This window comes from Macaca nemestrina, chromosome 16, assembly GCF_043159975.1.
Source record: "Macaca nemestrina isolate mMacNem1 chromosome 16, mMacNem.hap1, whole genome shotgun sequence".
Classification (NCBI taxonomy): Eukaryota; Metazoa; Chordata; class Mammalia; order Primates; family Cercopithecidae; genus Macaca; species Macaca nemestrina.
This window is the reverse complement of record NC_092140.1, coordinates 67,960,012-67,971,076: the sequence shown is the minus strand read 5'-3', so window position 1 is coordinate 67,971,076 and position 11,065 is coordinate 67,960,012. Positions and strand designations below refer to the sequence as shown.

Genomic DNA, 11,065 nt, shown 5'->3' with positions numbered 1-11,065 from the left:
AATCCATTTATAATCCAGACGATAATAAACTACTGTAAATTTAACTAAGAGTAACACTCAATTACTGTGCCAGATGTAGTACCTCTGCAAGAACAGATAACCTTTCAGATGACTGGTGTATTAATTTGTTCTTGCACTCCTATAAAGAAATACCTGACACTGGGTAGTTTAGAAAGAAAAGAGGTTTAATTGGCTCTCGGTTCTTCAGGCTGTACAGTAACATAGTGGCTTCTGCTTCTGGTGAGGCTTCAGGAAACTTGCAATCATGGGAGAAGGCTAAGGAGAAGCAGGAGCATGACAGAAAGAAGGGGGAGGTGTTATAATCTTTGAAACAACAAGATCTCGTGATAACTCACTCACTATCATAAGAACAGCGCCAAGGGAATGGTGCTAAACCATTCATGAGAAACCACCTTCATGATCCAATCACCTCCCACCAACATTGGGGATTATAATTGAACATGAGACTTGGGTGGGGTCACAGATCCAAACGGTATCATTTGATATTGCAGTCATTTATTTGAAAATGTGTATTTGTTTCTATTCTGATCAGGAAGAAGAACAGAAACAGTTTGGACTCATGTAAAAAGGGCAAGAATTTACATTTAGAATTTTTCTTTTGTCATAATATAGTATAGAAAGGTTTGAACCAGCAGAGAGTTGTGTAGAAAATTACGCTTGTTCACTATTACTTTCGATATTAAGTTAATCAGAATTAAGAGTAAGACATGTCAAGTACAAGTAAAACAAATGTGCTACAGAGTAGGAAATAAACACTCCAAAGTTTCAGAGATTACCATATTTAAAAAAAAGTTTTAAAACATCCAATGATCTGAAGCATGCTAGAACATCCCCATGATCCTCCAATCTTTCTTTTCTAGACACTGACCAGTCTGCTAAACAATTCACCTCTGCCCATAGCCATGATATGGATGAAGAACATGGAAAGGTTCATATTATTAAATCTATAGATACTTTTTTCTTATTTTTTAAAAGTTTAATAGTTTTAATTATTACATTGAAGTCCAGAGTGTATTTGGAGTTATTTTTGTCTAAGGTGTGAGTCAAGGTTAATTTTTTGCCTATGGATGTCCTATCCTTTCAGCTTCATTTATTAAAAAGACTATCATTAGCTGCAATATTATTACTGTAGCTAATAATAACTCCAAAAATGGGGTAGACTGAATCCTACCACTTTATTCCTTGTTTTTCAGAATTGTTTTAGGCATTTTAGTTCCTGTGCCTTTCTATATAAATTCTAGAATAATATTTTCTATCTATCTCTACACACACACACACACACACACACACACACACACACACACACATCTTTCTGGTACTACAAATTAAACCTGTATATGAATTTGTCCATAGAATTTGAGGAAATTTTTATTTTTACTATTTTAAGTCTTTCAATCTATACATCATGTAACTCTCCATTTATTAAAATCTCTGATTTCTTTAAGCAGCATTGCTTAAAGGATGTTTTCAGAATGGAACTTTTACATTGATACCTGTGCATTTTATTTTTTTATTGAGCAATTATGCATGTTATTGTACATCTAGTGTTGCTATTCATGTATTCACCATTAGAACACAGAAATGCATTTCATTTCTGTGTGCTTATCTTGCATCTTGTGAACTTGCTGAACTCACATTACTTTTATGAAGTTTTGGGGACATACTTTTAATTCATTGAGATTTTCTATGTGGACAATTATGTTATCTATAAGTAGAAAAAATTTCATTTTATTTTCCTTTATGGCACTGGCAAAAACTTTCCAAATCATGTTAAGTAAGACTGATGAGGCCAGGAACAATGGCTCATTCCTGTAATTTCAGCACTTTGGGAGGCCAAGACAGGAGAATCATATAAGGCCAAGAGTTGAAGATCAGTCTGGGCAACATGGTGACATCCCTATCTCTACAAAAATAAAAAATACAAATAAAAATTTGACTGGACATGGTTGTGTAATCCTTTAGTCCTAGATACTTGGGAGGCTGAGGCAGGAGGATAGATTGAGCCCAGGAGTTCAGATTACAGTGAAGTATGATCATACCACCACAGTTCAGCCTGATGAGAATCAATATCTTTGCCTTATTTCTGACCTTAGGGGCAAATCATTTAGTCTTACCATTACATAGAATGTGAATAGTACATTTTTTTATGTAGACGCCATTTATCAAATTGAAAAAAATCCCCTCTCTTCTCAGTTCAATAGGGAATATATTTCCATTTTTGTCATATGCTTTTTCTGTATCAATTGACAAAATCATGTGATGTTTCTTCTTTAGCTTGGTGAGTTACACTGAATGATTTTCAAATAAATCAACTTGGGATTCCAGGAACAGACACAACTTTGTAATGCTATATAATTCTTTTTTACGTTTTGCTGAATCCTGTTTGCTAATATGTTGTTAAGAATGTTTACATTTTTATTTTTAATTAGGAGAGATATTGGTCTATAGTTTTGTTGTTGTTATCTGTCTTTTTCTGGTTTTGGTGTCAGGGTAATACTAACTTCATAAAATGAATTGGCAACTGTTCCCTATTATTCTGTTTTCTGGAAGAAATTATTTAGAATTGGTGTTAATACTTATTTAAATGTTTAGAAAATTCTCCAGTGAAATCATCTGGATTTGGAGATTTCTTGTGGGAGTTTTCAAGGACAACTTCAATTTCGTAATTCCAGGGCTATTCAAATTATCTATTTCGTACATTTTTTTGAAATATTATTTCATTTCATTTCATTCATCAAATTTGTGTGTAGAGATGGGAGTGATGCAGCTGCAAGCAAAGGAATGCCAATATCTGTCAGGAACCAGAAGACAGAAACAGGAAAGAGATAATTCTTTCCTACAGATTTTAGGGAAAACATAACCCAGTTAACACCTTGATTTCAGACTTCAGGAAGTCAAGGTGTTATTTCCATGACTAGTAGTTTTGAGTATATGTTTTTGTATAAAACTTTTTAGTGTTTGCTTTATATATTTCATTGTATATGCATAATTTATAATCTACTGATATTATCATTTTACTAATTCAAATAAACTATAGAAAGCTTACCTCCTTTTGTCCCCTGTTTATAATATAATTGTTTTAAATATTCCCTTTACATACATTTAGAACCACATCAAACATATTATAATTTTTTGCTTCAATTGTCAAAAATTATTTAGAAAATTCAAGACAGCAGAAAGTCTATTAATCGTATATTTGCTTACTATGATATTTCTTTCTTTCTGATGTCTTAAGGTTACTTTTTTAATTGTGTATTTTTTGTTTAGAAAACTTCCCTGTTACTCTTTTAAGGTTAGTCTGCGCAAGGTGCGGTGGCTCACGCCTGTAAACCCAGCACTTTCGGAGGCTGAAGCAGGCAGATTGCCTGAGATCAGGAGGTCAAGGCCAGCCTAACCAACATGGTGAAACCCCAGCCCTACAAAAATATTTTAAAAATTAGTCAGGTGTGGTGGTGGGCACCTGTAATCTCAGCTACTCAGGAGGCTGAGGCAGGATAATTGCTTGAATCAGGAGACGGAGATTGCAGTGAGCCGACATAGTGCCAGTGTACTCCAGCCTAGATGACAGAGTGAGAGTCTGTCTTAAAAAAAAAAGAAGAAGAAGGAGAAAAAAAAAAAGAAAAAGCTTAGTCTGCTGTGGACAAATTCTGTTGGTTTTCTTTCATCTGAAAATGTCTTAAATTCCCCTGAATATTTTCTCAGTATATAGGATTCTGGATTGACAGTTCTTTTATTTTGAAACTTGAAAAATGTTGTGCTTCTTCCTTCTGACCTCCTGGTTCCTGATAAGATATTCACTACTAATATTATTTTCTCTTTATAGGTAAGGTGTCATTTCTCTCTCACTGCTTTCAAGATTTTTTCTTTGTCTTGAGTTTTCAGAAATTTCACTATGGTGCGTATTGGTGTGAATATCGTTAGGGTTTTAATCTGTTTGGGGTTTACTCTGAATCTTGAATCTGCAGTTTTATGTTTCTTGACCGATTTGGACTATTTTCAGCTATTATTATTTTGAGTACTGTCTCACCCCCAAATTCTTTCTCTTCCCCTTTCTAAATTCTGATGACATAAACATGAACCCTTTGGTTATACTCCCACAGGTCTCTGAATGTCTGCTGATTCTTATTCAGTCTATTTTCTCTATACAGCTTGAGTTGGGTAATTTTTCTTACTCTACCCGTCAGTTCATAGAATCCTTTACTCTGACCCTGCACTATGCTATTGAGTCCCTCCTTGGACATTGTATTTAAGTTATTGCAATTTTTGGTGCTAAATTTTCCATTGGGATCTTTTTCACATCTTCTATTTTGTTGCTGAGACTTCCATTTCTTTTCTGAGTCTATTTTTTTCTTTTTATTTTTTTGAGACGTAGTCTCACTCTGTCTCCCAGGCTGGAGTGCAGTGGCACCATCTTGGCTTACTGCAAGCTCCGTCTCCCGGGTTCAGGCCATTCTCCTGCCTCAGCCTCTCGAGTAGCTGAGACCACAGGCGCTCGCCACCACGCCCGGCTATTTTTTTTTTTTTTGTATTTTTGTGTAGTAGAGACAGGGTTTCACCATGTTAGCCAGAATGATCTTGATCTCCTGACCTCGTGATCCGCCCGCCTTGGCCTCCCAAAGTTCTGGGATTACAGGCCTGAGCCACTGTGCCCACTGAGTCTATTTTTTCATTTGTTCTACGTGTTTTTCTAATTGATCATTCAAGCTTGTCTTTTCGTGCCTATTTAAAATCTGTGTCAGATAATCCTAACTTCTCTATTATCTCAATGTTGACATCATTGATTATCTTTTTTCATTTAGTTTGAGATCATCTTGGTTCTTTGTATTACAAATCGTTTTCAATTGGAATCTGGCATTGGGATATTGTATATTGACACTCCAGATCTTATTTAAACCTTCATTTTTAGGTAAGTTCCTTTGACTCTGCTTGGGCAAGGGAAAGAGGAAGGATATGCCTTGTTACTGCTAGATGGGGCTAGAAATCCAGCTAACCCACTTGCCTCTGTTGATACTCAAGCTGTGGAATTTTTTCATAACTGGTGGGCATGGGAAGGAGTTCCAGCTTCTCATTAGTCCTGCACTGATACTGCCCTGGCTGTCCAGTGGGGATAATGGTGCCCCAATTGCTGTTCGCCATGTAGTCACCATTGACACTATGCAGCAGGCATCAGGGGCAGGTGGTTGAAGTGCTGACTCTCCAGCAGGTCTTCGCTGACACCACTCTATTGGGGATGAGGATGGCAACTTATTCCAGATGGGAATAAAAGCCCAGCCTCCATACATGGTCTCCATTGACATGGTTGTGGGAAGAGGTGGGAACCTGGAATGGGGTATGCACTTGCTGGAGATGAAAGTTCCAGGTCTTTAACAGGCCTTTCCCGACACACTCCAAATGAGGAACCCTGGGTGCCTTGTTACAGCCCGACAAGTGTGGAAGTTTGTGTTCCTCACCTGGCCTTTGCTGTCATGGGTAGGAGAGGAACCAGAGCTGGTGTTTGGATGGAGTGGAGAGTTTATTGTGTAAAAGTTTTCTATCTTGACCAATTGACTTCTCCTGGTCCTTTGGCCACAAATAGAAGGTTAGGTTGCTTTTTTGTTTGTTTGTTTGCATCTGTTGGCATTTCTGCATTGCTTGCTTTTTCATCTCTAAATCTGGGATGTGGGAAGCAAAAGTAAAACCAAGAAACTCATCATCATCCTCGGGTTTAAGTTTCCTAGGTAGTCTCCTTTCTTCTCTACACTTTTCAGAGTTGCCTTTTTTTTAATGTATATAATACCAGGGTTTTCAGATATACTCAGCGGGATGAATATGGGAAAGCACGTCTAGTTCATCTTCTCAGATGTGGAAGCTTACTATTCACTTTTAAAATACCTTTTTTCAAAAGTATTCAAGGTGCAGTGGCTCATGCCTATAATCCTGTTGCTTTGAGAGGCTGAGATGGGAGGCTCAGGAGTTTGAGATCAGCCTGTACAAGAGAGTGAGACCAGTCTCTACAGAAAAAAAAAAGAAAGAAAGAAAAGAAAAATTAGCTGGCATGGTGGAGCATGCCTATGATCCTACCTACTCTGGAGGCTGAGGTGAAAGGATCCCCTGAACTTTTCAGGTGCAGGATGTGGAAGATTAGTGAGCTATGATCACACCCCTGCACTCAGCCTGGGCAGCAGATCAAGACCCCATATTAAAAAATTAAAAATAGATGAAAAAGTTTTGAATAACTTCCTTTATCTGTGGTTATGACTTGAATTTGCAAAGGCTCCACTTTTATAAAACCATGAGTTTGTGATATGTTCAAAATAACTGAACTGCAGCTTTTCAACTTCTGGAACTTCAACTTCTTCGTTTTATAGTCAGAAGTAGAGAGAAATAGAAATTAAAATTAGTTTCAGTGTATTGCATTATTTCACTTACGCTTATTATCTTGCTTTGTGGTTTCACATGCCTCTGAACTGCAGAACAGATTAGAAAGAAAGAATAAGCTAATTAAACTTAGGTTTCAAAAACTTAAAAAAAAAACACTTGAGAGTATAGACAAAAATGTGAGGTAAAATTTTGACTAAACTATTAAAAAGAGTTTCTGAGAAAATCTATATAAAGTGTATATATTTAGTTTATATTTACCTTTGTAATTCACTCAGGGGAAAAAAAAAGAGTTGGATGTGTTGGCAGTTAAGTCTTACAGATTCCCAATCACTCAAGGAACTATAAATAGAACTTTCAAGGAAATATTTTCTAAGCATCTTTACCCAATTACCAAATCAAAGTATTCTTTCTCTCTCTCCCTCTCTTCTTTCCTCTTCCTATCTCTTCCTCTTTCCTTGTCCTTTTGTCTCTTTGTCTTTCTTTCTTTGTCTTTGTCCGACTTTTCCTTTCCCTCCCTCCCTCCCTCCCTCCCTTCCTCCCTCCCTCCCTCCCTCCCTTCCTTCCTTCCTTCCTTCCTTCTCTCCCTCCTTCCTTCCTCCCTTCTCTCCCTCCTTCCTTCCTCTCCCCTTCTTCTTTCTTCTTTCTCTCCTTCTTTTTCTTTACTTTCTTGCCTTTCCTTCCCCCTTGGCTCTCCTCCCTTCCTGTCTTCTCTTCTGACTTTATATCCTTTATTGCTACATATTGGTTAGGGCTATCTTCTGGATATGTGTATATCATACCAAAAAGTATTAGTGACCATCACTTTGTATCCAGAAAAGACATTTTCAGAGATTAAAAAAATTAGTCTTTGAATTAAATGTAATATTAAAGAAAATAATTTTCTTAGCAATCTGGGTTCTGAAATAACACTATTCACTTCCTTTGCTTTATGGGCCTGTTAACTTACTGCATGGAAAACAATACATGATAGCAAAGTTCTCACTGGATTTTTACCCCTGATTCTCTACTTTATTTTGGTCTTTTGGAATTATAGTGAAAAACTAACACAAGCACGCATTCCCTAGCTAAATGTTGCCACCTGAAGAGCTAGGGAATTAAAAAAAAAAAAAAAAAATAGAGCCTTATTTACTTCATTTTTTCTTAAATGCTTGAAATGTAATGTTTAAAAACATCCTAACCATGGTATTGTGGCATCGATGCTTGTTCATTTTATACTCTGGTTAATGTGAAACTTCCTGTTGAATTGGAATGGTTTTCAAAAATGTTCCAAAAGATTGAAGTCTTCCTCCAGCTACATAATATGTAAATTCAACTTTAAGTGTAGACTGTAATACTCACACATAAATATCTGAAATCTTCCAACTGTTTGTGGTGTTTTACCAATTTGTTTCAAACAGTGCTGGGGATATTAAGCAACACAACACCCTCTGACAACAAAGGTGCTATTAAGGGCTGTTGCATCAATAATGGGTGGATGTAAACTCCCTAAATAATCATAGATTGGATATTGTGTAGCAGTTTCAAAAGCACAATTATAGCCCATTGTGTCAGTAATGCGTGCATTTAGGCCTCTTAATAGTACATATTGGCAAACTGACTGTGAGATAGTGGAACTAGTTACCAAAGGGTAGATTCTCATTTCCTTGATATATCTTAGAAGCGGAAATAACTATCTGTTTGAAATTATTTAGGTTCATTCTTACTGGAGTCAGGGGGTTGGAAAACCTTGCCTCCAGTGGGCTCTTCTGGTACTGTCATTAGGAAAAAATTACTAAAGCGTTACCCCCAAATTTTTCTCAACCTTGCTTCAGAGATGCAAAGCTCAATTTAGGATACACACGTGTCACATATGTCTCAGTTCAACTCCAATCCTGAAATATGAAAAATCTATGCATAGACCTCCTCAACTTGGTACAGCCATCTCCTATTTACAAGCCCATTGTTTCTAACAGAAAAAAAAAAGTTTAAAAAATAAAGATTAAGCATCTCCTGCTTAACATCAGCAATCCATTCCTGATCCCATCCTGAAAAACCAAATGATCTGTCTTAAAATGCTCACCTGATGCCTATTTCCCAGGTTAATTTAACTGGAAAATTTATATTATTAAATATAAAACAAAAACTCCCAACTAATTTCCTAAAATGAAACTAAAATGCAGTAAAATATTTATATGTATGAAACAAACTATCATGTTACTGAGAGGTGCCAATGTGCTGGTGGCTCTTGCTCACTCTCAGTGCCTCCTCAACCTTCATCTCTGCTCTGGCCATGCTCAAGGAGCCCTTCAGCCCACCACTGCACTGTGGGAGCCCCTCTCTGGGCTGACTGAGGCTAGAGCCGGCTCCCTCTGCTTGCCAGGAGGTGTGGAGGGAGAGGCGCAGGCCGGAAGGCGAAGTGCGGGCGGTACTCATGGGCCAGCGTGAGTTCTGTGTGAGTGCAGGCTCAGCGGGCCCCACATTTGGAGCATTTGGCTGGTGACCCTGGCCCTGGGCAGTGAGGGGCTTAGTACGGGGGCCAGCAGTTGCAGAGGGGACCCCCAGCACTGCCAGCCTGACCCCACCATGCTTGAATTCTTGCCAGGCCTCAGCCACCTCCCCTCAGGGCAGGGCTTGGGACCTGCAGCCCACCATGCCCTAGCACCCCTGTGGTGGGCTCTTGTGCAGCCTGAGCCTCCCTGATGAGCGCTGCCCCCTGGCCTAGGGCGCCTAGTCCCATCAACCACCCAAGGGCTGAGGGCTGCAGGTGCAGGGCTCAGGACTGACTGGCAGCTCTGCCCAAGGCCCTGGTGCAGAATCCACTAGGTGAAGCCACCTGGGCCCCTGAGTCGAATGGGGACTTGGAGAACATTTTTACCTAGCTGGAGGAGTGTATATGCACCAATAAGCACTCTGTGGCTGGGCGCGGTGGCTCAAGCCTGTAATCCCAGCACTTTGGGAGGCCGAGACGGGCGGATCACAAGGTCAGGAGATCGAGACCACAGTGAAACCCCGTCTCTACTAAAAATACAAAAAATTAGCCGGGCGCGGTGGCGGGCGCCTGTAGTCCCAGCTACTCAGGAGGCTGAGGCAGGAGAATGGCGTGAACCTGGGAGGCGGAGCTTGCAGTGAGCCGAGATCGCGCCACTGCACTCCAGCCTGGGCAACAGCGTGAGACTCCGTCTCAAAAAAAAAAAAAAAAAAAAAAAAAGCACTCTGTATCTAGCTAATCTGTTGGGTACTTGGAGAACTTTCATGTCTAGCTAAAGGATTGTAGATGCACCAATCAGCACTCTGTGTCTACCTCAAGGTTTGTAAACACACCAATCAGCACTCTGTGTCTAGCTCAAGGTTTATAAATGCACTAATCAGTGCTCTGTGTCTAGCTAATCTAGTGGGGACTTGGAGAACTTTTATGTCTAGCTAGAGGATTGTAAATACACCAATCAGTGCTCTGTGTCTAGCTCAGGGATTGTAAACGCACCAATCAGCACTCTGTCAAAACAGACCAATCAGCTCTCAGTAAAATGGACCAATCTGCTCTCTGTATAATGGACCAATCAGCAGATGTGGGTGGGGTAGGATAAGGGAATAAAAGCAGGCTGAGGGAGCCAGCAGTACCAACCTAGTCAGGTCCCCGTCCACGTTGTGGAAGCTTTCTTGTTTCTCTCTTTACAATGAGTCTTTCCCCTGCTCACTCTTTGGGTTCACGCTACCTTTATAAGCTGTAACACTCACCGGGAAGGTCTGCAGCTTCACTACTGAAGTCAGCGAGACTGTGAATCCTTCTGAAGGAAGAAATTGCAGACACATCAGAACATCTGAAGGAACAAACACCAGACAAGGAACAAACACCAGACCCAGGATCTTTAAGAACTGTCATACTCACCGCCAAGGTCCGCAGCTTCATTCTTGAAGTCAGCAAGACCAAGAACCAACCAATTCTGGACACATTACTATGTTAAATGCTTAAGACATCATTTTCTGATCACCAATCTTTTTTTTTTTTTTTTTTTTTTTTGAGACGGAGTCTCGCTCTGTCGCCCAGGCTAGAGTGCAGTGGCCGGATCTCGGCTCACTGCAAGCTCCGCCTCCTGGGTTTACGCCATTCTCCTACTTCAGCCTCCTGAGTAGCTGGGACCACAGGCGCCCGCCACCTCGCCCGGCTAGTTTTTTTTGTGTGTGTTTTTTAGTAGAGACGGGGTTGCACCGTGTGATCACCAATCTATTTTTAACAGTTTCTCTGTGAATTGGCATGTACAGTTTTCATGCCATTACACCAACAGTACATTTTTGATAAAACAGCAAAAACTAACACACAGCAAGAAATTCAATAAAACATACAAATAGAAATGTATAGTTAAATTAAGGCAATTTTGAAAGACAAACTTTTTCAAATACAAACCCTTCCCCAATACAGTAGACAAACCCTTCCCCAATACAGTAGAACATGAAGCCCGAAGGTGGTTGACAAAAGGGGAAGGAAAGAGCATTTATTTCTTGTTGCAAATGGTAATGCATCAGAGGATCCGAGTAATGGGCGAACAATCTCAAGACAACTTTGAGATTCAGAACAGACAGATTCCTGCATCGTTTTAGTGCTGCTCTAGACAATCTCTAAGAGGAAGGAAGGAATACAAATTTATGATTGGTGATTGATTCTGTAGGTTAAAAAATTATAAAACTGATTTTTGCTTACATTTTGCTT

General features: G+C 39.4%; 1 long non-coding RNA gene across 1 annotated transcript; it reads right to left on the bottom strand.

Annotated features, from left to right (window-relative positions):
• Positions 1–6,431: 6,431 nt before the first annotated feature.
• On the bottom strand, positions 6,432–10,305 carry LOC139359246 (uncharacterized). Its single transcript, XR_011615186.1, has 3 exons — positions 10,247–10,305; positions 10,096–10,145; positions 6,432–6,467 (listed from the first exon to the last, which is right to left on the bottom strand). It is a non-coding gene; the product is annotated as an uncharacterized lncRNA (long non-coding RNA).
• Positions 10,306–11,065: the final 760 nt, after the last annotated feature.